This window comes from Equus caballus, chromosome 7 (assembly GCF_041296265.1).
Source record: "Equus caballus isolate H_3958 breed thoroughbred chromosome 7, TB-T2T, whole genome shotgun sequence".
In the NCBI taxonomy this organism is placed as follows: domain Eukaryota; kingdom Metazoa; phylum Chordata; class Mammalia; order Perissodactyla; family Equidae; genus Equus; species Equus caballus.
This window is the reverse complement of record NC_091690.1, coordinates 73,918,550-73,944,404: the sequence shown is the minus strand read 5'-3', so window position 1 is coordinate 73,944,404 and position 25,855 is coordinate 73,918,550. Positions and strand designations below refer to the sequence as shown.

Below are 25,855 nucleotides of genomic sequence, written 5' to 3'. Positions count from 1 at the left end.
AGGAAAGGAGGTGAGGCGGGAGACTCCACCGCACCCCCTCGTCCATGTTTGAACAAAAACCCAGAGAAAGAGTGAGGGACAAAAGTCTCAGTGCAGGGGGGCCTTACCAGACTCCTAAAGCCAAACGTATCTACAGGTTTTAATCCGCCATTAGCATTTAAATCTTGAAAGGAGAGGAGGAAGGGGGGGCTAGTGGAAAGTAACCCCACACACAAAAGAAAAGTTGTTGGTTTTCTTCTCAGTCAGCCTGGCAGGAGCGATCTTCCTGGCTGACAGCCAGAAGTGCGTCACAGCCAGGAGTCTGCTTTCTTTAAAGGCACAGCAAGCTTCCGCGAGCCGGGAGCGACGGCGGCGAAGCAGGGAACTCTCAGCAAGGGGGGAGGGGTGGCAGTCGGGGGCAAGGAGGGAGGGGCGCTCTGGAGAGGAGGGGCTGCGAGGGCTTGGCCGACAAACAAGAGACTAGGACGCATGGCGGGGTGGTGGGGGCTGAGCCGGCAGACAAAAATACTGAACTGCAACAGTGGCAAGAGCCAAGGAAAACCGTGGCATAAACACACAAAACACATCTCACAGTGGCCTGCCCGACAAACCTGATATCACCCGGACACTCCCCCTTCTCTCTCTTAAGACAGCAGTGACAGCCTGTCCAAATCGGGGCAGCAACGGAGGGGTAGGCCACGGGCTGCCCTGATTAGGTCAGCCCCCGCCTGGCAGGAGTAGGGCAGGGAGGAAGACCCGGGAACAGACGCCTTGGAGGGCAGGACGCAGGCCCTTTGAAACGGGGGCAGCTTCCTGCCGCTCCAGGGCGGCCGTGTCTTTGAGCGCACACACGCTGCTCACAAAGCGCCTGCCTCCTTCCGCGGGCGCCGTCTGCCCTGGGACATGGCCGCCCCCCAAGCCCGCTCCCTGAGGGGATCTCTCCAGCCCGTACCTTGTGCGTGGCAAGGCCAGGATGCCGCGCTGTGCCCGCTCCTCCCCCTCGGCCACCCAAACAAGAAGCCCAGGCAGACTGCGGCCCTGGCGCACAGGCCTGCGCTGTCCTGTCCGGGTGGCTGCGTGCTATTGTCGACTGTGGAATGGCCGCCAAAATCCCAGCTGTGCTGCCAGAACCTAATCCCCTGTTCCGCTGGGCTTTTTTGGGGAGGGGCCGAGGGGCCAAGGCAAAGGACCTAGCATGGCAGGCACTGGCTGGAGCCCCTTAACAGACACAGGCACTGGGACCCACCGGCAGAGCCTACAGGCTCTGCTCTCCTACATGGCCGAAAAGAAAAGATGTCTGACTCTCCGAAAACAAAACCACAAGCGTTTCCACCCACTGAACAGTGACCTTCGCCAAGACTAGGAGAGAAACCCACCAGTTATCAGGAACTCCTTCATCTTATTTACACCACAAACATTTATTAAGCACCTCATGTGTGCAAGGCACTGCTATAGGACACTGTAGGGAGTCTCCAAAGACGAATTAAATCCAGCAGCTACACTGAGGTAAGGTTATAATTCCACAGGAGATAAGAAATGTGAGTCGAAAATTCTATTTCAAGACAGTATGTGCTAACTCCCACAAAAAAAGATAAAATTTCTAGCTAGCTGAGTAGGGAAGGACTAAGAAAATGAAGTGATATTTTAATTTGGATCTTAAAACACACAGGTAGAATTTCCCCAGATGGAAATGGAGAGAGGAGTGGGGAAGAAGGGAAAGCAGAGAGGGGGTACAAAAGTACGGGGAGACCAGACTTGAAGGGTGAGTTGGGGTCAGAGTTGGAGAATCTTGAACTTCAAACCGAGAAATTAAATAAAGATTTGAATGTTTATTTTGTTGTTTGTTTTTAACATAGAGACGTGGCACGACGAGAACTGTACTTTAAGAAATTATTCTGGAATAAAAATGAATGAGACTACCAGCAGGGAGGCAGGTCAGAGACAGGTAATAAGGACATGAAGGAAGGTAGGGCAAGAGAGAATGGAAAGGAGAATGAGACAGACTGTGGAGACAGGATGAAGAGAAGGGAATGACTAGAAGGAGAGGAAGAAACTATAAAGGACAGGAAAGTGTGAGGGATGGCTGGGAGGACAGAAAAGCCGTATGTAGAATTAAATGAAGTGAGGAGATGATACATTACATGTTAGAACAAGAGAGAAAACGAAGTATAATAAATAGCAGCTAATGCTTACTGAGTGCAGACTATGTGCCAGGCACTGTTCTACACGCCTCATGTGTATTAACACATGAATCTGAAAAACCCCCTTAGTGGAGCAGATACTATTATCACTCAACTTTAGAGAGGAGGAAACTCGGCCACGGAGATGAAATAATTTGCCTGAGATCACACAGCTAGTGAATGGCAGAACTCTATACCTCTTGATGCCAGGTGACCCTGGCAAGTAACCTCTGAGCCTCAGTATCCCTATTAAACAAGGATAAAGATATCTATTTTATAAGGCTGTGATGAGGATTAATTCAATTAACACCTCTAAGGTGTCCAACACGTTGGCTGACACATAAGGCACAAGGTGGTACTTAACAAAGGTTAACTCCTATTTGGGTGTTTTGGCCCCTTGTCACTAAGGTGTCCAAGCAAAAGTTGGCTTACCATTTGTTGGGGAAGCTAGTGGGGCTGCCCCTCCCTGGAGCAGGAGAAAGGATCCTCAGGGTGCTTGCTTTCCTTCCATCAGTCTGCCTCTCTGGATTTTACTTTAAGGTCTAACTCAAATTTCAACTCAACTATTTCTTAACAGATAACAGTGGTTATCTCGGGGAGGAGTTAGACTGTAGGGGACTTTCTACACCATATGTTTTTTATGTTTGAATTTATTTTTAATAACCATGTATTACAGTGGTGATCAGAAAAACGTCTCTACATTCTGCATTTGGCACTTGTACTGCATTAATTGTATATGCACGGAAGTCTTGTCTTCACATCTAGAATGTAAATTCCTCAAGGGCATAACCCGTTCCATCTCTCTCTCTATGATCCTCCATATACCTAGCACACCGGGGCTCCCTGAATCTGATCCACTGAACTACATCTGGATGGCAGGTTTCCAAATTTAACCTTCTGGCCACCAGAGAAGGACTGTGGTGAGTCGTGGGGGTGCTGTGGAGGGGGTCAGAAAAAGGCCCATTGCTGCAAAGACCTCCCATCGCCCCACTTCTTCTCCCAGGCCCTATAGCTTATTCCCACAGTGTCACTTGTAGTGGGTGGTTAGCAATCACTATTGGTATAAAGGGAAGTTCTTATTCAAAGCAGCAGCAGGAAAGTAAAGGCAAAGCAAAATCCAAAGCTTTTATAGAAAAGCAAAGTGGCAAACATAATTTAATGACTGACACAATCAACACTCCAGAAAACGTATGAGATAAAAATAGGAGGCAGGCCTGTTAGTGAACATCATCCTGGCTGCTAACACCGTCCTGGCCACATCTGGCATTGTGTCAGCCCTGAAGCTCCCTAGCACGTGAAATAATCGATATTGTGTCTTAAAGAATACAAGAGGTCTTCCCCCCACCCTCCCTTGGCTCTAACTCAAGGCAACAGCTTCCGGCTGTGCAGCCTCAGAGGGGCTGAACTCTCCTCTGGAACCTCTTCACCAAAGTTGCAAAGCTTCTGGGACTGCTCTTCAGGACAGCCCAAGGAGCTGGGTGAGTTTCCCCAGCCTCTCCCTCCCTCGCCACAAGGCTGCCACGCCCCTCCTGTGGCAGAACTTCCCCACCCCTCCTCCCAGCCTAGCCAGGCAGCAGGCAGGTCAGATGGCTCCTGCTTGATTCCACAATCCCTGCTCATTGTCTCCAAAAGACTGGGATGGGAGTGGTAAAACCATTTTTACAAGAGAGATGGAGGAAGGAAAGAATATGACAAATGACTAACTCAAAATTCAGGATAGAGTTCAGATAGAGGTTGGAGGGGGTTGGTGAGGGGTACAGAGCGCACAGGGTGTTTCAAAGGGCCTGGTAATGTTACGTCCCTGAGCTTGGTGGTAGATGCATGGGTGTTTGTTTTATTATTCTTGTTTAAAATGTAAACGTAACAGTTTTTAATGTATATTATCATTTTTAAAACTTTAAACAAAAGACTGGGAGAGAGTAATTCCCCTGAGAAAACCCAGGAATGGGATGGTTCTAATACAAATAATTCACCTGGCATTCAAGGCCCTCTATAACCTGGCCCCAGTTTTACCTTCTAGAGTCATTTATGTCCTTACCCAAACCCTCTACCCTGCCAGACTGGTCTTCTCACTGTCCTCTGAAGTCCCCCTGAAACTCCTACCTCAGGCTGCTAGCCTGGAAGAGAAGCTTTCGCTGTAGAAATCTGTAGGCTAGGGCCCAGTTAGAGCCTCTCTCTCAGTCCCTAGGCTCTCTCATGAAGAAAGTCGGCAGGAAAAATGCTCTTACTGTATACACTGCCCGGTGCAATACCTTCTTGTCTTTCCTCTGCCATGTGATGTCTGTCCTAGCATAATAAATACCCAAAGACTACCATTCTTGGTTTGTTTTTTTTTTTTGAGGAAGATTAGCCCTGAGCTAACATCTGCTGCCAATCCTCTTCTTTTTGCTGAGGAACAGTGGCCCTGAGCTAACATCCGTGCCCATCTTCCCCTACTTTATATGTGGGACGCCTACCACAACATGGCTTGCCAAGCAGTGCCATGTCCGCACCCAGGATCTGAACCAGCGAACCCTGGGCCAAACGTACACACTTAACCACTGCACCACCAACCAGCCCCTCATTCTTCTTGTTGATGTTACTGCTGTAATTAATAGCTAACATTTAATGAGCACTCAGTATGCACCAGGCACTATGCTAAACACTTCCATGCTTTATTTTCTTTAATCCTCACAATAACCCAATGACACAATAACCCAAATACTATGATTATCCCTATTTTACAGAAAAGGAAACTGAAAACTAGAAAGATTAAGTGCCTAAGGTCACATGGTAGTAAGTGTTGGAGCCAAAATTTGAGCCCAGTTGGGTCTGTGCCCAGAGCCCATCCTCTTACATGGTCATCTCATCTAATCCTCAGGACAATCCATACGGTAGATTTTATTTCTATTATAAAAATGAGGAAATCTGAGGCTCAGAAATTCAGTCACTCCGTCACATAAGTAGTGAGTTGCCTATCTGGTCTCTACATTATTCTCTACTGCTCTTAAACAATCATTGAATGAATGTTTAAAAGCTAGCACATTCTTGGTGGCTCAAAGAAGTCTTGTACTTCTACCTCCTCATAAAAATCAACTTTTTAATCAAAACAATCAAACAGTTCGAATTTCAAAAGTATCCACTAAAGATTTTTTTCGGAAGATGCAAGAGCTTTACAAACATTGAAGGACAAAAACTCCTCTGAAGCAAAAGCACAGAAGAAGAGTCTTCTACTAGAAGGGATGCTGGACCCATCTCAAAGGTGAGACGCCATAGATAAAGAAGGCTGGAGGAACATCATTGCTGAAGGGAAGGGCTGCTGTTTCAGAACCTTGACCTCAAGCTTATTTACCAGGCCTCATTCTCCCTCTCCAGAGGGTAGTGGCTGAGTAATGAGGCAGTGTTGGTAAGCCTGCAGCTTCCTGGGAGAGAAAAGCAGAGGGCAAATCAAAACCCAGAGAGGATTCATTATGACATCCAAGAGGCTCTATTCAGTTCTCCCTCAAGAAGGTCTTTCTACAAAACACCTAAGAACCTGTTCACCCTGTTTCATTGTCACAGAGGAATTAATGGCCCTGTCCCTATAGGTAACATATGTAGCACAATATTTGCTCACAAACACTGAACTGATGATGAATACGGTAAAAGAGACTGAAGGTAGAACAGTCTTTTTTTTTTAAAGATTGGCACCTGAGCTAACAACTGTTGCCAATCTTTTTTTTCTTTTTCTGCTTTTTCTCCCCAAGTCCTCCCAATACTTAGTTGTATATTCTTAGTTATGGGTCCTTCTAGTTGTGGCATGTGGGACGCCGCCTCAGCGTGGCCTGACAAGCGGTGCCATGTCCACTCCCAGGATCCAAACCAGCAAAACCCTGGGCCGCAGAAGCGGAGTGCACAAACTTAACCACTCAGCCACGGGCTGGCCTGGGGAGAACAGTCTTAAGTAAAGATTTACAAATCCTGGAAATAGACTCACTAATGGCAGAAAACACTAGATTTGGTGTTGGAAGCCCCTGGAGGTAAGTTCTGGATAAGTCACTTACTAAATTTGCGGCTTAGGCAAGTCACTTGCCCTAGCTTGGGTCTCAGTAAAAGAGGATTGGGTTAGATCATATCTAAGGTACGTCCAAAAATTCCCCATGATTCTTTCCCCAGGATAGTATTCTCAACAACAACAATGACAACAAAAATCTTGCAACAAAACTAATTTCCTCAGAATCTGGCCCAGTTTAGGGATTCCTTTCCAAAAAAAAAAAATAGCAATACCCCTAGAAACAGGCACTTTGTTTGTTACCCTACAGGGTCCCATCCCCAAAGCGAGACACATGTGGGTGCTTCACTAATCCTGATGAATGGAGGAGGTCCTTGGAAACTGGCAGTACTACCTTGCATGGGCTACGAAGAAAGGTGATTGGAGTTATACTCAGGGCATTTACAAGGTTTCATAAATAAAAGCCACAGAGAAAGTACAATTTATAATTACATTGGTCTAAACAGCCTAAGGAAAAGCAGCTTTCTATACCTGGTCAACAAATCACAGAATCTCATGGTTGAAAGAGATGATCCTAACGGTCATCCAGTCCTACCCTACATCCATGCTGGAATACATGTGACAACTTTGCTGAAGATTTGCTATCTCCTGCCTGAGACAGAAATTTTACAACTTACTTGTATGCCTGAGCAAGGTCTGCCAATTGGAGACAACTTGTGAATTCAGAACATAAGCTTGGAGAACTCTGCCTAGGATCTGGTTTGTTTCAAATAGGCTTTAAGTATGTATAAAACTCAGATGACATCTCTCTCTTCTCCCCTCCGTTTTCTCTCTCTCTGCTTTATCTTCCATGTTTCCACCTCCTACACAACACTGAGACCCCTCTTTCTGGTTCCAAATCCACTTCTCCTTCTGCCACACCAGGATGCCTTTAACCACTGATAGAAATGAACAAACACAAATATTAAGAGGGGTTGGGTTTCTAAATAGGATGCTAGATTGACTCAAGAACCAAATTTTTCAATGTTACTAATAAGTAAAATAAATGAGAATGGTGTCTAACATGGCCATGATAAACAAAGCAAAACAAAACAAAACAAAAATCCTTACATTTAAACAGACTTCAAGAATTTAAGGAAGGCTATGTTTCACATCTCAATTAATCCTCCCTAAAGAACGCTAAGAAGAAAGCATGTTTATTTCAATTTTATAGACTAGGAAACTAAGGCTTAGAAAGAATGCCTGCCTCAAGGTCAACCATCAAGGTTGCCACGCCAGACCTCAAGTCTTCTAAATCCAGTGCTCTCTCCAACACACTTCAGCTACATCCTGTACCTTTCTCATCAGTATAGTTCTTCAGGTGTACAAAGCACTTATGCACTCCTTGTTCAAACTGTTTCTGCTACAGCTTGTGAAATGGGCAGGGCAGGTGTCTTTTTCTCCATTTTTAAAGATGTTAAGAAACCTGAACAGCATTAGATAAAATATCTCATGTATCTGGCATTGCTGAGAAGTACGAAGGTACGAAGTTCCTCACAAGCAATTTTCCTAAAAACTGAAATTTCCTCCCTTTAGGACAAAACCTTTTTTTTAAACTACTTGCAATACAATTTCTCCAAAATACATAAGATATGTTACTCTTTAATTGGAATTAATGAAATTTAATCAGGGACGTACAACTATAAACATGAAATAAACACCTGTAGATACTGTGCTGGGGACTCAAAGATGAATCAGATAGGCTTATAATCCTGTGGAGAAAGAAATATACCTATAACTCACCTTAAAACAAGGCCAAAGAACAGGGACTTGGGTAGTGCTGAAAGGAAGGTGAGAGAACATTGGAAAGTCTACTGGAGACCAGTAGCGACTTACTAAAGAGCAGTGGGAGGCACTGAAGTGTCCTGAGCAGGAGAATGGCATACCTGTGTGTGCTTTTTGGAAAGATGAATCTGGCACAACATTGAGTCCAGAGGCTGAATCCACAGTTAGCTGGCAATTGTAGTGGCAGACATAAAACTGCTGCTGCCAGGGCAGGGGCAACAGGAACTACCAAGAAAGGTATATTTGAAAAGCACTGCAGGGGTAGACACAGGGCTCTTAGGATACGGGGGTGTGGGAAAGGTGGGGAGAAGAAAAGACCTCTAAGATTCTTGCTTTGGTGAAAAGACTTCAGGGTGGGAACCCAGGATAAGTTACTGTTTTAGAGGAGCTGTGAGGGACTGATTAACTCAGGATGGGATGAGGAGGAAAGCTTTACCAAGGAAGGAACATTTAAGCTGAGTGCTTAAAGGATGAGTAGGATGAATAGGGTTTCATCAAAAAAGAAGTAAAAAGAGCATTCTAGGCAAAGAGAACAGCATGTGCAAAGACAGAGGTTATTACATTTCAGCAATGGCATGCAGTTTTAGGAAGATGTACCAGATGAGGAGGATAAGAAGTACTAAATTGTGAGGCACTTACATCATACTAAGGAATTCACATTACATCCTGTAGGTAATGGGCAACAATCAGGTTTCTAAAGGGATGGAGTAAAGAGGAGTAACACAGATAAGATCTATATTCCAGTCTGCATGAAGTACAGGCTGGAATGGTAAGAAACAAGAGGAAGGCAGTATAGCATAATGGCTAAGGGCATAGGGTCTGGAGTTAGACTGCCTAATTAAAACCCTGGCTCTATAGCTTACTTGCAACCTTGAACAGCTTACTTAACCTCTCTGTATTCCCAGTTTCCCCATCTGTAAAATGGGAATAATAATAGTACTCTCTCAGACGGTCGAAATAAGGAATTACACATATACAAGATAGTACATGTAAAGTGCTTAGCGCAATATCCGGTACAGAGAGAAACACTAGATGCTATTAAAGGCTGAAAGTTCATTAATAGAAAGTTACATCCTCATAGGGTCTAGTGTTGTCCATGCTCTTCCTTCCACCAGAAGTTTTTTTTTGTGGAAGATTAGCCCTGAGCTAACATCTGCTGCCAATCCTCCTCTTTTTGCTGAGGAAGACTGGCCCTGAGCTAACATCCATGCCCATCTTCCTCTACTTTATACGTGGGACGCCTACCACAGCATGGCTTGCCAAGTGATGCCATGTCCGCACCTGGGATCCGAACCAGCGAACCCTGGGCCGCCGAAGTGGAACCTGTGCACTTAACCGCTGCACCACGGGGCCAGCCCCAAGAAGCTTTCTTTTCCTACCTCTTCACCTAGTTAATTCTAACTTATCCTTCATTTGTCAGCTCAAATGTTACTTCCTCATGAAAACTCTCCCTAACCACCTTAGGTCAAGTTCCTACTATACAAAGCCATATTCCTTTCCTTCACAGCACTCATAGTTTCTACTACACCTTTTTGTATTTCATTAATTTCTTTCTCCTACTACCAGACATTCCATGAAATTGCAGATTGTGGGCTCACCACTGAATTCTCAGAACTTAGTACAATGCTGGCACATAGAAAGTACCTGACAAGTATTTCTTGAATGAATGACAGGTTTCAAATTATATTTTAAAAGTGAACCCTCTTCAGATGCAATCTCTATAATAGAACTCAGGATACAGATAAAAGTAGATGGTTTAAAGTAAAGGATGTTTGGAGCCCTGTCCCCTCTGCTTCCACCTGGTTTTTGAGTCAGTTCTGTAGTTTTATTAAGCTTTGTAGAATGCAGTGCAAAACTATTGTTTTTTCCAAGCAAGTAATGATGTATGTTTGAAGTAAGGCAGTGATAAAAAAAAGAGGAAGCAATAGCTGTGAAAATTACTTACGATAGACCCTGATAATCAATTATAAGTGAAGAATGAGAAAAGGAAAATTTTAGAAGCACCTCTAAATTTCCTAGCTTGAGTGAATGGGTGGATGGACATGTGTGCCAAAAACTAACAAAAGAATGCAAAAGTAATAATGACTTCGCTCATTGAGCACTAGTATCAATCCTATCAAGCAAGTACTATTAATATCCTCTTTTATAGAAGGTTTCAAGATGTTGAACAACCTGTCCAAGATCATGAGGCTAATAAGTAGTAGAATTAAGATTCAAATCTACATCTGTCTTTCTCCAAAGTCCATAATCTAAACCATCATGCTATACTGGCAGGCAGTTTGAGAGTTTGGTTTTAGACGTGAGGTGTCCACCAGATATACAATTAGGAAAATCCAGTAACTGGTGTAAAATATGATTCAGGGCTAGAGATGTAGATTTGGGTCACATTTGGAACAGTGTGACTATAATCAGAAGAGGGTCTATGGTAGGATCATGCTTGCTAACACGGCCTGTAAAGAGCGGTGTATTCATTTGCTATTGAAATTTGTCAATCTTTTGCCAAAGCCTCTGCTTTGCAAAGCTCTAGGGGATACCAGCATTAAGAGAAGAAGTGGGAGACTTTGGGATAAATTCCAGATCTCTGGGTTCTTTTAGGTCTTTTATATTATTTCCATTTAGAGAAAATTTAATAGAAATCCAGTGACCACACCAATGCAACCAAAAAAGGAGGCAATACAGGTGGTTAAGAGAATGGATTTCAGGATCAGACAAACTTCTTCACTTTCCCTCCTTACTTTAGGTTCACATCATCTCCTGCTTGGGATTCTACCTCCCTCACCAAAAACGACGTAGCATTTGTATACAGCTTTTTACCACTGACAGTGTTTTCCATCTACAAAGTATTTCACATGATCCTCACAACAGCTCTACAAGACAGACATTATTGTTTTCATTTTATCCAAGAGGAACGAAGTTCAGAAAAGTACCTTGCCTGAGGTCATACAACTAAAAAGCAACAGGACCAGGATGCAACTCTGATCTTCTGGGTCCAAATCTGGAGCTCTTTCCAGCAGACTCACTGAAGACAACCATGAGCCACCACTTATGAACCAACAGAGTCACCATCCCTATGTACATTTTCACTGCGTTTAAAAAAAAGACAGCAGAGGGCTAATGATGGAAAGGGCCTAATGGGATGCTTATAATGTTCTGCTTCTTGATATGAGTAGTTACACAGGTGTGTTCACTTTGTGGAAAATCATGAGCTATATATTTTAATTTATGCACTTTTCCGTATGTATATTAAACTTCAAATAAAAAGCAAACACCAGGCAAAACTAAAAGAGGGATTAATAAAAATTCAGGAGCACTAAGTTGAATATCTTGAGACTACATATATATTTACCTGACTTTTCAAGCAGCAGCTACGTATAGGATACCTACCAGTTAAGTAAGGATGCATAAAATCCTTGCATGCTCAAATAATATATCCATCTCCTGCTCCCTACCCAGGATGTCTCAGTGATGTGAGTGAATCTGATGGGATTAGAAGCAAGGGAAGCCCACGAAGGGGACAAGATTATAGTTAATGAAAAAAAAATGGCATTGAGGCCCTGTGGCCAAGTGGTTAAGTTTGCACGTTCCGCTTCGGTGGCCCAGGATTTCGCCGGTCTGGATCCTGGGCACAGACATGGCACCGCTCATCAGGCCATGTTGAGGCAGCGTCCCACATAGCACAACCAGAGGCACTCACAACTAGAATATACAACTATGCACTGGGAGACTTTGGGGAGAAAGAAAAGGAAAAAAAAGGCAGATCGGCAACAGATGTTAGCTCAGGTGCCAACCTTTAAAAAAAAACGGCATTGAAAAGTAGAACTATCCTATATCATCAATGATAAGATATCTCAATTCCAGAGATGATAAAAATGTGAAAAAAATGGCCAATGACAATTGAAAGATGCCACCAATTATAAAAAGCATCCTAATTTCAATGCTAAAATGTGTAAAAAAAAATAAAAAGCATTTAAAAATAAATGAAATACAATGTTCCGATCCCAAGGGGTAGTTCAATTGTGGAATCACAGCTTCAGGGAGTGTCAGGGCTAGAAAGGACCTTGGAGGTCAGTGTCTCCTGGTACAAGCTCTTCACTTTGGAGATGAGGAGACTGGGGCGCTTGTTTAAAGGCTGTTAAATGACCCTGTGAAATTAAAGCTCTCACATCAGAAAGTCGAGAACTACAATTACAAAGTTGGTTCCCTGACTCCTGGTTCTTTCCACCACCCAGATACCTCCCCTAAACCCCAGAGAAGACTTACACGTGAAGTCTATTTTTACTTTTATAATTCTTTACTTCATTAAATCACTAAAAAAATTAAAGGCACCTCTTAAAAATTAAGAAGAAAAAATATTTAGGAAACTTCATTTCTTGCTTATACAAGTTTATTTTCCTTGTTCTCTAAAACAAATAAAGCAATACAAAGTTAGATTAAAAAAAAAAATTAGTAATCTCTCAGCCCCTTTTCATTTCCCCCCCAAGCCCTCCTATAAGATAAGAAATGTTAATAGATTTTCCGGCATTGCCCCCAAAAACATAAGCACAAATATATTTTTATATTTAAGAGGATTTTTTGTTTCTATTTTAAAGAAACTAGGTTTACACTTTAACATTGCTCTGCAACTTGTTTTTCTCACAGTTTATCATGAACATTCTCCTAAATGTCAATAAATAAAATTCTAATTCATACTTTTAAAAAGTTGTATAATATCGTTCCATATAAAGAATATACCATAATGTGTTCACATATTTTCCTATTGGACATAGCTATTTTTAATCTGTTACCATTTCAAACAAAGCTGTAATGAATACCCTTGTACATGTTTCTTTTTACATGAAAGAAAAAACTATTTCTACACATACACTTTCCTTATTGTCTCATGTTTTGATTGCTTCCTTTCCTGTCATCATCCCTGCCTCACTCGCTCACAGAATTCTCCTCAGGGCCCAGGGTGGTAACGAAGGGCAAAGCAATTTGGAGAATGTCAAGACATGACATGTGATAGTGACTGTTGGTAAATTAGAATTGTCCTGTTTTGGCTGCCTCTCCCAGCCACCTGTGCACACTGCCCCCCGGCCCCCCGCCCCCGCCCCCCCATGTGCTCCTTGCTCTGGCTCAGCAGCTGATTCCAACTGAAGTGATGTGGGCCAAGCTGGCTTGGGGAATTAGCCCTACTCTGTCACAGCCCTGGCAAGTGCAGATAGGCCCACCAGCTATCCAAACAAGTGGTCAGGAGAAAGAATACATTACTGCTATAAAATAATATAACATAGAAGTATATAGAGTAAAATGCAAAACTCTCCATTCACCAAACCTTAACCCACATTTGCCAAAGGCACTCCCCTCCTCAGAGGTGACCACTATCTTAAGTTTGTTATATAACCTTTCAGACTTCTCCCAAGCATGCACACATCTATATGTATATATACAAGTATGTATAGAGATACACATATATGTGTAGATACACATATATATGTATATACGTGTGTAGGTAGATAAAGAGTTTTTGTGTGCATTTGGTCTACACACTTGTAATCACACTATAAGTTTTCTGCAACTTACTTTTACTTAAAAACTTCTATGATAAGTTTCCACATCAGTATATAATAGATTCCTCATACTTTTAAAAGCTTGAGAAAAAATGCCACAGTGAGGTTGTGCCACAACTTTATTTTCCCATTTTGCTATGTCTGGACATTTAGGTTGTTCAGTGTTTTCTGTCATGACAAAGACTGCTGCATCAATAATACTGGTACACACCTCTTCTTACATACAAACTAGTATTTCTTTAGGATATATACCAACAATTGGAATTGCTAAAGTTGTGCACGTTAAACGTTGATAGGTGCTCCCAAATTACCATCCAAAAAGGTATACCAATTTATAGTCCCACCAACAGAACATAAAAATTCCTGTTTCTACACCCTTCCAACAATAGATATTATTTTTTTATTTTGCCAACATAAAGGATAGAAAACAATATATTATTGTTTTAATTTATGTTATCCTGACTTCCAGAAAAGTTAAACATCTATCCATATATGTAATTGGTCATTCTTATTTTTTTATGGAAAGTATTACCACTTTGATTTTAAACATGAGGACTCAGAGAGGCTAAGGTGACACAGCTAGTAAGTAGCAAATGTCAAAGCTAAGTTTTTGAACGACTTCCCATCAATACTAGACCTTCTGACTACCTAATGTATTTCCTGCTATGTGGTGGTCAACAAACTATGGCCTGCATTTTGTTTACTAATGGCAGAGGTGAGTAGTTGAGATTATATGGCCTGCAAAGCTTAAAATATTTGCTACCTGGGTCTAAATAAAACAGTAATTCACATTTAACACCTAAAGAAAAGTTTCTTAATGGAAAATAATTGTCTAATTGACTAGAGTGTGGCTATATTAGACAGTGCGGCTCATCTTTAAATAAATTTATATGTCGTATAGGTCTAGTATATAATATTGAAGAAAAAAGCCCAAAACATTCAAATGAAGTCAAAAGACATCCCTCTACTTCTGAGTTGGGACACTACCCTAAAGGGTTTCCTAGGTGCTGTTCTTCATCGTCCTTGTCTCTTTAATTTCAACTAATGGGAAACAGATCTAGTTCCTAATGTTCTTCAGAGACTTTGACAAGCAATATAGCTCCCACTCACACACTACAATGATGATATGAAATCAAAGCAAGCCCCACTATGTCTGCTGCTAAACACACACACACACACAAGGTGTCTCTCCTTCCCTTTAGCTTGTAGAGAGGAGATTCACTAGGAAGCAGCCGAACATTTCCAGCATGTCCAGCCAACTGCTAAGAGCTAGAGCCCTGACCTTTGTGGGAAAGGAAGGTTGATTCTCCCCTCTAGACCCTACCCTTCTGAAGATCCAGGCCATGGATTTTCAGGCCATTCAGTTTCTGTAGGGCAGAAGGAGAAGGTGCCATCATCCCTATTTTATAAGTGGAAAATTGAGGGTAACTTGTTTCCTTTTCCTTTAATTTCCAAAGGTCATTTTAGCAAACAGGGCTTCATATCAGTGACCCCCCTACTTTCTCCTTCCATCCTCTCCGAAATTTTGATTTTATATAATAATGGCAAAAAAAAGCTGGCATACTCTCCAAGCAAGTTAACTTTATCTAGTATTATGAATGACAAATTAATGATCAAAGAAAGAATGCTGCATTTTCTCATTCAAGTAAGCAGGCATTCTTCCTTCCTTCCTTCCTTCCTTCCTTTTTTTGAGGAAGATTAACCCTGAGCTAACTCCTGCCAATCCTCCTCTTTTTGCTGAGGAAGACTGGCCCTGAGCTAACATCCATGCCCATCTTCCTCTACTTTATATGTGGGACACCTACCACAGCATAGCGTACCAAGTGATGCCATGTCCGCACCCAGGATCTGAACCGGCCAACCCCGGGCCACCGAAGTGGAACATGCGCCCTTAACGGCTGTGCTACCCAGCCGGCCCTCAGCAGGCATTCTTTTAGTGGTTCTCTGGAAAGAAATTTGGCAATACATATCAAGAACCTAAAAAACAAGTTCATATTCAAACATTACGCTAAGTGAAATAAGCCAGACACAAAAACACAAAAATTGTATGATCATACAGGAACTGAATGGCCTAAAAATATATATTAATAGTAGAATTATTTATCATTATGAAAAACTGGAGAAAAACTAAACATCTAAGAATGACTCAAATACATTATAATACATCCATATGATGAAATCTTAGGCAGTCATTAAAAATATTTTAAATAATTTTAATGATATGGGGAAATACTCAAAAAAATGTTGTTGAGTTTAAAAAGCAGGATGTAAAACTTCAGTATTTAGAGGGCCGACCCCATGGCTGAGTGGTTAAGTTCACGTGCTCCGCTTTGGTGGCCCAGGGTTTTGCCAGTTCAGATCCTGGGCGTGGACATGGCACCCCTCATCAGACCATGCTGAGGCAGTGTCCACACAGCACAACCAGAAGAATCTACAACTAGAATATACAACTATGTACTGGGGGAGCTTTGGGGAGAAGAAGAAGAACGGAAAATAAAAGATCAGCAACAGATGTTAGGTCAGGTGCCAATCCTAAAAAAAAAAAATCTATTAAAAAAAAACTTTAGTATTTGGGCCAGCCTCGTGGCATAGCAGTTAAGCTCACACGCTCGGCTTCAGGGGCCTGGGGTTCGCAGGTTTGGATCCTGGGTGCGGCTATGCACCGATTATCAAGCCATGCTGTCGCAGGTATTCCACATATAAAGTAGAAGAAGATGGGCAAGGTTGTTAGTTCAGGGCCAATCTCCCTCAAAAAAAAGAAACAGAAAAAAACATTTGAAAAAAATCACTTTAGTATGGTATGACCTCAATTTATTTTTTAAACTACATATATATGTGTGTGTGTGTGTATCATACATACACACACTCTTGCATACTTGTGAGTGTGAATATGTGTTTGTATATTTATAAGGAAATATACCAAATAATGTTTATTTCTGAGTTGTGGAATTATGGGTCATTTTTACTTTCTCCCTTTAAACATCATTTTTCAGTTTTCTAAACTGTATCATGACACACAATCAGGAAAAAAATTAATTTCACATTGTTTGACCCAGTAATCCACTTGCAGACATATATCACAAGAAAATAACCAAAAATATTGACAAAAACTTATGCACAATAATGTTCACGTAAAACACACCAGAAACTAATAATAAATAATTAAAACTATTAGTAAATAATTAATAAATAATGGTTACCTCTGCAGAGTAGGATTAGGATGAAGGGTAAAGAACAGGGGACTTATTTGCTATATATATCACTTTTATAATTTATATAAAAGTATTACAGTATGGTTTAAAATAGAAAAAACTGAAAGCACTATAAAAACTCTATATGAGAAAGTATTATGCAGCTATTAGAAATATTTATAAAGAGTTTCAGTAACATTATAAGTAAATGTGAATTTATACAATGAAAACAATGGTAAACAGGAAGAAAGCAGAATATAAAATTGTAGATAATGTATGATCTGGACTATGCAAAAGAGAAATATGCATAGGAACAAAATATTAAAAGGAAGTATTAAAATGGGAATAAGTGAGTTTGAGTTTCTCTAGATGGTGGGGTTATGGATGATTTTAGTTTTCTTCTTTAAACTTTTCTATATTTTTCATATTTCCTACAATAAATATACACTACTTTTTTTCTTTTTGGTGAGAAAGAGTCACCTTGAGCTAACATCTGTTGCCAATCTTCCTCTTTTTTTTTCCTTTCTTTCTCTCCCCAAAGCCCCAGTACATAATTGTATATCCTAGTTGTAGGTCATTCTAGTTCCTCTATGTGGGATGCTGCCACAGCGTGGCCTGATGAGTGGTGCATAAGTCCACATCCAGGATCTGAACTGTGAATCCTGGGCTGCCAAAGCAGAGTGCAAACTTAACCACTTGGCCACGGGGCTGACCTCAGTGCTCTTCCTTTTTCGCTTGAGTAAGATTAGCCCTGAGCTAACATCTGTGCCAATCTTCCTCCATTTTGTACGTGGGATGCCCCACAGCACGGCTGATGAGTGGTGCAAGTCTGTGCCCGGGATCCAAACCTGTGAACCCAGGCCAACGAGGCAGAGTGCGCAGAACTTTAACCACTCAGCCACAGGACCAGTGCCATACATACTATTTTTTAATCAGGTTCAAAACAATATTTTTGGGTTCCACTATATAATCAAAAGTCCACCCCTTTTGAGAAATTTTATCATCAAAGCATTAACAGTAGTAAGCAACCTACTAGCAAGAAGACTGTGCATAATGTATATGCTTGAGAAAACCTTCATCTTTTGGGGGTTGGGAAGCTCAGTCTAAAGGGACACTGCTGACCACTCCCTGCCTTCTCGCTTTTGGAGTTGCTTTAGTAAATACAACTGAGGAATCAAGCACCCAAACATGAGATGCCTGACAAACTCTAAGAACCAGGACCCCCACCTTCTCCAACCCTGAAATCTAAGACTTCACACTTAAAAAAACAGACTAAGATCTAACTAAAATGGATTGGGTCATGTTATTCCTTACATCAAAAACATTCAGCAGGGGCTGGCCCCGTGGCCAAGTGGGTAAGTTTGCACGCTCCACTTCGGCGGCCCAGGGTTTTGCCAGTTACGATCCTGAGCGCGGACATGGCACCACTCATCAGGCCATGTTGAGGAGGCATCCCACATGCCACAACTAGAAGGACCCACAACTAAAATATACAACTATGTACTGGGGGGATTTGGGGAGTAAAAGCAATTTTAAAAAAATGTTTAAAAAAATTCAGCAGCTAACTCTATGCAGAATAAAATGCAAATCCCTTAGCATGACACTTACGGTTCTTTAAAATCCAACTGTCAAACTTCTTTTCCAGCCTCACCTCCAGTTCATTCCTCTAAAATATCTCCTACCTCGGGAACACTTTTTCCCAACATGCCAGGCATTTTCCAGGCTTTGTGCCTTTGTCCATGCTGTGACCTCCTCCAAAGCGCCCTTTCTTCTAAACCTACTGAACTCCTATTCACCCTTTATAACCTGGCTCAAATGCCTTCTCCCTTCAGAAGCTTTCCCTGTTCCCCCCAATTCAGGAACAACTTTTCTTTCGTCTATATGCTCCCATATTGCTTATTCCTCTATATACTTTACTTCATTCCTCCTTGGGTCAATATTAGCTGCATACATATTTCACTTGACTAAGCTCCTGGAGAGCAGAAACCATCTTATTCACCTATCAGCTCCATTGCAGTACAGTGCTTACACACAGTAGATAGTAAATTATGCTGCCTGACTGAATGACAGCCAACTGGCCCTAACCTAGTGAATTCTTTTCAGTGAGGCAGCCAATGAAGCCAAACTGTCAAAGAGGAGAATCCCTCTAATTTAAAGTCACATACTTAGCATGAGTGACCAAGAGAAAATGTCATGGGCCTGCCACTTTAAGGGGACTGGCGAACTGAGTATATTTACACAATCCTAATTAAAACTAAAGGGCACTAAGGGAAAGGAGAAATAGGGAGATTAAGAGGTGTGGATTCTACAGCTTACCTCCTCCTCTGTTTGGAGCCCAAATCTCCCAGCCTAGTGCCTAGTGAGCTCACCAAGCAGTCTATTCTCTCCTTGGGGTCACTGTAGGATCTAAGTATTGAAAAGCAACTGATTATGTAGGTCACTTTGTCTCTCCAGCAACTGGCTCTGCTCTTGGGCATTTAACTTTTAATTGTGGTTACATGGGGCTTTTTCTCTAAACGAATCCTACTGCACCAATCATTAAGAGAATCCCTTTAAAGAAAAGCTTGAAATTAACAACAGCAGGGAACAAAGTCTCTAAATCTTCTAAATCACAATATCCACGCTGTCCATTTTGATGAAATTCACCCCCACCTCTTTCAAACAATAGATCCTCCCAAGGAGTGACTTCTCTCAGGACCGGCATGTCCTGCGATTGTTTCTCAGGAGAAAGTTCCCAGTGCCTGCTTCTCATTATATAGCTACTTCATGTTTGATCACTCAGCTGTGACCGCAAGTAGAGAATAAAGTCACTATAATTTAGGGCTAAAAAGAAATTCCACTTCTACCCCTACTCTAATAGTTAAGCAGCTCAGAACAAATAGATACTTCCCCCACCTCAAACTTCCTTAGGTCTACCTGTTTTCAGATTTAGAACTTCTAGTGTCTAACTCATTCAATATAAAAACGAGGGAAACAAGGCCTAGAGTAAGAAAGAGAATTGCAAATGATCACATAGTGACTTAGTGACAGAACTGCTTGACTAGGCTGCTTAACACCTTACTTTACCGACAGGTTATCAACCAGACCACCATTTCCAGTAACAGATTCCAAGGTACTAAAATCAGCCTAATTTAAATGCATTCAAGATAGCCCCTCTGCTTTGACTCCCCTCCCCACCCTCCTGCCCATCCCTACCCTTTCTCAAACCCACAACTGCTGACAGAAAAAAAGTCAATGAAGTGATGATCTATCATTTCTCCTACAAAAGATCGGAGCTACCAAACCATCTACTTCAGCCACAACACCCAGGAATCATCCTGATGGACTCTGGCATGCTGGTGAACAGTGGCTGCTGTAGCCTGAAGAACCTGTGGCTGTGAATCTTCTGGAGATGGGACTTCAATGTCTCCTCAGCTATAATGTCCTACAGCTACATGTTCCAACCCTTTTTGGCCCTCAACACATTTGTGACTTAGGCGAACTATCAGGAGAAAGGCTAATTTTCTCTACTGTCTAGTTATCTTGACCTAGAAGCAAGAATCTGCAGCGAATATAAATGAAATGACAGGGGCTGGCCTCATGGCGTAGTGGTTAAATTCAGCCTGCTCCACCTCAGCAGCCCAGGGTTCACAGGTTCAGATCCTGGGCATGGACCAACACCACTCATCAGCCATGCTGTGGCAGCGACCCACAAGCAAAGTAGAGGAAGATTGGCACAGATGTTAGCTCAGGGCTAATCTTCAAGGAAAAAAAAAGGAAGATTGGCAACAGATGAATAAAGGAAGTGACACTTTTTAAAACAAGTATTTTCAATCTTACTAAATCAAATGAAAACTGTAATCAAAATAGTCTCCTTAGAAAGCTATTTGTTTATTCTAACAATATTACCATTGCTCAAAACATTAACAAAACACTCCTCTGGAACTGCCTTTAAAGTCTACTCCATGTGAGACATACACAAAAATTAAGTCTTACTGTTTTATAGTCACACCTCATTCTTCACCAAAAAAGGTACTGCCTTGCTTGACTCTTTGGCTCACAGTATCTTCTGGCTGTTTCCAAAAATTGAATCCACCAAGCAAGAGTGAAGATTCGCTACTTCTGAAGATATTAAAAAGGTTGGCCAGAAGCCAAAAATATTCTGAGCACTGGCAGCATCACCAGAATAAATGTATAGGCTGAGAACACAATTACTTTGAGGGGGACAAACTTACAAATATTGTAATTGTCCCACAATTAAAATGAAGGGGACAAGATATGTACAATATCTGTCACGTGTTAAAAATAAACTATTATATTACTTTACAATCACACACTATGTAATCAGAAATTTTGGCGCTATAAGAAATCATTCAGAATATATAATCCAAACTGCTCATGTTCACATGTGAGAAAACTCCAGTCCACTGAGGTTAGGCAATTTGTCCCTGGTCACACAACTGGTTAGCAATAGTCAAGATGAGAAACCTAGCCACCCTGACTCCCAGCATAAGCCACAAAACATTTCCTCACTCATACACCTCCCCCTGCCCTGTTCCTCACTGCTATCTTTCAAAGAGGAAGGGCGATAACTTGGGACACTAAGGCATAACCAAGAATGGTTCTGAAACCCAGACACTGAGAAGTGATGGCTTAAGACCAGGACCTCTCTGCAGCCCCCTCTTTGGGTATGAGCCATTGTTCAGTGTCTGGCTCACAAGAGTTCTGGGTAATCTACCTCACAGCAGGGGTCAGTGAAAACCTCTGGACACTCCCCCCCACAGCTAGAAGCATATGTTTCTGCCCATCTCCTGCAGTAACCTCTTTGCTTCAAGTAATTGAAGTAATTCAAGTAAGGTTACTTTGAAGAACCTGGATCAGAGAAAAAGAAAGTAGGAAAGATCCTGTTGAGGAAAAAGTTGATCTATGAAAAAGGAAAGAGAGGGCAAGGCCCATCTTGACTTACCTCCTGGTGGACAGCTTCCTCAGGCTCGGACAAAGCGATCCCTGGCAGTCTAGCTTAGAATTAGCCTCTACCCAGGGAAGGGGCAAAGGGACAGGAATGCTTGTTCATTCCCCCATCCCACCCACTGTTGCCTCACATCATCTCACATCATCTTGGGCAGCCCCAGTGTTCTGTAGATCAGACAGCAACTGGAAGGGAAGCCACGCAGCACAGGTCAATGGGGTGAGTCAGTGGCAAAACAGGAAGAGTCACTGGGGCAGAAATTCTGGCCTCTTGTGGCAAGACTGCCAAACCACACCCTCCTTTGGTCAGCAGTGGGAAGGCCCTGCCCTATTAGGATTCCAGTCTCCAAACCAGGAAAGGTCCTTCCTCAGGAGGCTCCATACCACTCTCATTTCCAAGTGTGTCTCTCCTGCTCAAAATCTTTCAGGGTTTTCTTCAGCCTAAAGCATCATATCAGAATTCTTTGGCTTAACTTTCCAAGTCCTCCATTATATGGCCTCAAGTCATTTATTCAACTTTATTTCCCACTAGTCCACAGTGTACACTCTGAACTAATCAAGCCAGTCTTCCCACTTCTCTCTGTATGAGCCAAGCCCTTTCTCATTTCCATGCCCTCAGTTATCCAGCAGTGATAAATTCAAACCCCTTCAGGGGTTAGGCAGGTAATAGAAATAAATGCTCCAGTGGGCATATGGCAGAACTAGGGAGTTTCTGCCCCCACATAAAGGCATTCAAATATTGCAATTTAAATATTTATACAATATTTCACTATGAGCATCACAATAACCTTTTGTAGATTTATTAACACCCTTTCTAGCTTGCAAGTGAGGAAACTTCCGCAAGGTTAGGCAGCTGGCAAAATGTTGGGTACAGTCTCTAGGCCTGTCTGAAGGCAAAGCAAGAGTTGTAAATTATCAGGCTTTCTAAAGTAGTATAATCACCATGGAAGATACAGAGCTCTAAACTCTGAAGAGGAAATTCACTTTTCTTGATATAGTATAGCCCTAACAGTGGGATGGGAAGCCCAAACAGTGGCTTATCTAACCATATTCCAACTGCCTCCAATTCTGTCCATCTCTGAATCCCGTCTTCCTCCCAAAGTCTGCCCTAGTTCTTCCAGGTCCTACTGAGTTCTCTCTTCTCTCAATTCCTTATTGGGCTTACAGATTAGATAATAAAAGCAAGTGCTAAATTAGATACTGTCATGCAAAATTGAATAATCTTCCATAGGTCTTCTAGCTTCATTAATCAAACTACTGTATTAACCTATATAGTTCTACCAAAAATATTTAACCTGAATCCAATCAAGAAGAAATAATCATACAAATCCAAATTAAGAGACATTCTGCAAAAGACTAAGCTGATCTCTAAAGAATGTCAATGCTATGACAGACAAAAAGGCATTCAAGATGAAAAGAGACTAAAGAACTGTTCAAGGTTAAAGCAGACTAGGGACATGACAAAATCATGACAACTAAGTGCATCAATGATCCTTGAAGGGATCCCCATTTGAAAAAATGTCTATAAAAGACATCAGTGGGAAAATTTGAGAAATCTGAACAAGAATTGTATACTGGATATACTGAATCAATGTTAAATCTTCTGAATGTTAATTGTATTGTTATATAAGAAAACATTCTTTTTTTAAAATTTTTTTCCTTTTTCTCCCCAAAGCCCCCCGGGACATAGTTGTAAATTCTTCGTTGTGGGTCCTTCTAGTTGTGGCATGTGGGATGCTGCCTCAGTGTGGTTTGATGAGCAATGCCATGTCCACGCCCAGGATTCGAACCAACGAAATACTGGGCCGCCTGCAGCGGAGCGTGCGAACTTAACCACTCGGCCACGGAGCCAGCCCCAAGAAAACATTCTTTTTAGGAAATGCTGAGATATTTGGGAGATATAGTAACATAATGTCCACAGCTAACAGTCAAAAGGTTCAGAAAACAAAGGGTGGAGAGCAAATGTGGCAAAATGTTAACAACTGGTGAATCCAGGTGAAAAATATGTAAGTATTTGTTACATTATGCTTGAAAAGTATCTATAGGTTTGCACAGTTGGTGAGGAGGGAAATCCTATACTATACACTTCTTTATATATTCAGCTCTGTGAGAGAGATAATAGGTACTCATTTCGTATTTGCTCACTCCCTAAGGAAACTGGGCTTTGGAGGTCAGCAACCACATAGAGTTCACTTTGCAGCAGTTCATGAGGCGCACAGTGGCAAACTCTTAAGGAACAAGAAGTTTCCCTCAAACTCACATTGTCACACCACAGAATTATCTCACCCCTCACTGAGGCCATTCAGAAGTCACGTGACAAATGCCCATTTAAGGGCAGAATGCAGATGCTACCCACACACAGGACCAAGAGCTTGGGTCCTACGGCATCTACCTTGCCACAGGATACCAAAAACTTGATAGCCTACAAAAGTGTCTGGCCAGTCACAGGAAGGCACTCAAGTGGTCAAATAAATATGCCTGAAATATACGCAGTCTTTACTCCTCACCAGATAAACCAGTCCTCAAATGCAATAAGGCAGAAGAAATCTGCAAGGCTGAATCATTGGCATTTCTGCACTGGCCTCGAAGAAACTGCCTTTAAATAGGACAGAAAGGGCAGCTGAAACAGCTGCCAACAGAGGCTTCAACCCAGGAGCACGCTGTGCAATGTGCCCTCTCTCCCTTCTACGCCACCAGATCATTTTACTTCTGCCAATTGGTCCCTTATTAAAGTGACTGATTGCCCAATGGCCAACCCTTAACCTTGACTCTCTTTTCTCCTTACTGACAGCCAAGATACTGCCCTTTCCAGATAGCTCCTCCCCTAATTTAGCAGAAGGAATAGTTAAAACTATTCCCCCAAAACCTCCATCAACTGGAATAAGATCTACAATGATGTAACATAGAGCTTACTTCTCAAACCTACCACGTTTAGCATCTTTACCAAACACAGAATGAAAATATATAAGGCCGGCTTGTCAAACTTGGGAATTATAAATTGTGAAGGACAGAAAATACAATGTTTTTAGATTTGATCTGGCGAAAAGATCTTAAGAGGTTTGATATTACCAAGAATAACAAGACACAATTTAACAGGACTTAATAGAAAGCCCTGCATTTAGAATAAAAGAAATCAACCAAACTAACATGGGATGGTAGAGACCTGATACAGTCTTTCATATTAAAGAAGTTGCCTTGAAAAAAAAAAAGGCTGCCTAAGGTGGGAGGTGGAGGAGAGCCTGTTACTAGCACACTTTCAGTGAACCACGAATCCGACAGAGCTACTCAAAACATCAAGGCAGGCTCAGGTTGCATTAGTGGCAGACAACTCTGTGCCCCACCTTTGAAAAGCTAAGTCAGGGTACACGTAGAAGGAGAATGACAACAACCATGGTGAAGGGTCTGAAAGTTAGGTCGCGGCAAATGTGAGGCAAGAAGTACAGATGTTTAGCTGGGGAGAACATGAAAACTTTTTACAAATACACGCATGCTTGTCATGCAGATGAGAAGAAAGACTTGAGACCCCCTGCAAGAAGACAAAACCAGAATTAGTGAGTGGAAGTTATAGGAAGATAGATTTTGGTTTGACAGAGGGAAGCACTTTCAGCTTAATAAAGAAGTTAAGAATGTGGGTTATGGAACCCAGAATGCCTGGATTAGAACACCAACTCCACCACTTACAAATGGTATGGTGTTGGGTAGATTACTTAATTTATCGGGGTCTCAATTTCCTTGCCTGTTAAAGGGAATAGTAATGGGCCCGGCCCGGTGGCACAGTGGTTAAGTGCGCACGTTCCAATTCAGCAGCCCGGGATTCGCCGGTTCAGATCCCGGGTGCGGACATGGCACCGCTTGTCAAGCCATACTGTGGTAGGCGTCCCATATATAAAGTAGAAAAAGATGGCCACGGATGTTAGCTCAGGGCCAGTCTTCCTCAGCAAAAAAAGAGGAAGATTGGCAGCAGATGTTAGCTCAGGGCTAATCTTCCTCAAAAAAAAAAAAAAGGGAATAGTAATAATAGTACTTACCTCATAGAGGTTTGGAAAGCAATTCATGTAAAATGCTTAGAACAGTGTCTGGCTCACAGTACATGCCCAAAAAAAAAAAAAGAAAATTAGCTCTTGCTATTACTGACTGTTGATATCATGAACCAGATAATCCAAAAATCTTCCCACTAAATATGCCCGGAAACGCTTAGAAAAATATAAACATCCT

At 41.9% G+C, this 25,855-nt stretch overlaps 1 protein-coding gene across 41 annotated transcripts in view; it reads right to left on the bottom strand.

Annotated features, from left to right (window-relative positions):
- The window catches only part of NUMA1 (nuclear mitotic apparatus protein 1), a 68,548-nt gene that overhangs the window by 36,902 nt on the left and 5,791 nt on the right, over window positions 1-25,855 (bottom strand). For 5 of the 41 annotated variants that reach the window (XM_014741557.3, XM_005612059.4, XM_070274508.1 and 2 more), the window contains exon 1: window positions 108-367. The exons of 18 other annotated variants lie outside the window; for them this stretch is intronic. The gene's annotated coding sequence lies outside the window, so the exon portion shown is untranslated. Of the gene's footprint in view, window positions 1-107; window positions 1,305-21,638; window positions 21,892-25,855 lie in introns of those variants that run through there. 18 more of the 41 variants (XM_014741559.3, XM_070274510.1, XM_070274494.1 and 15 more) reach the window with 11 other exon arrangements.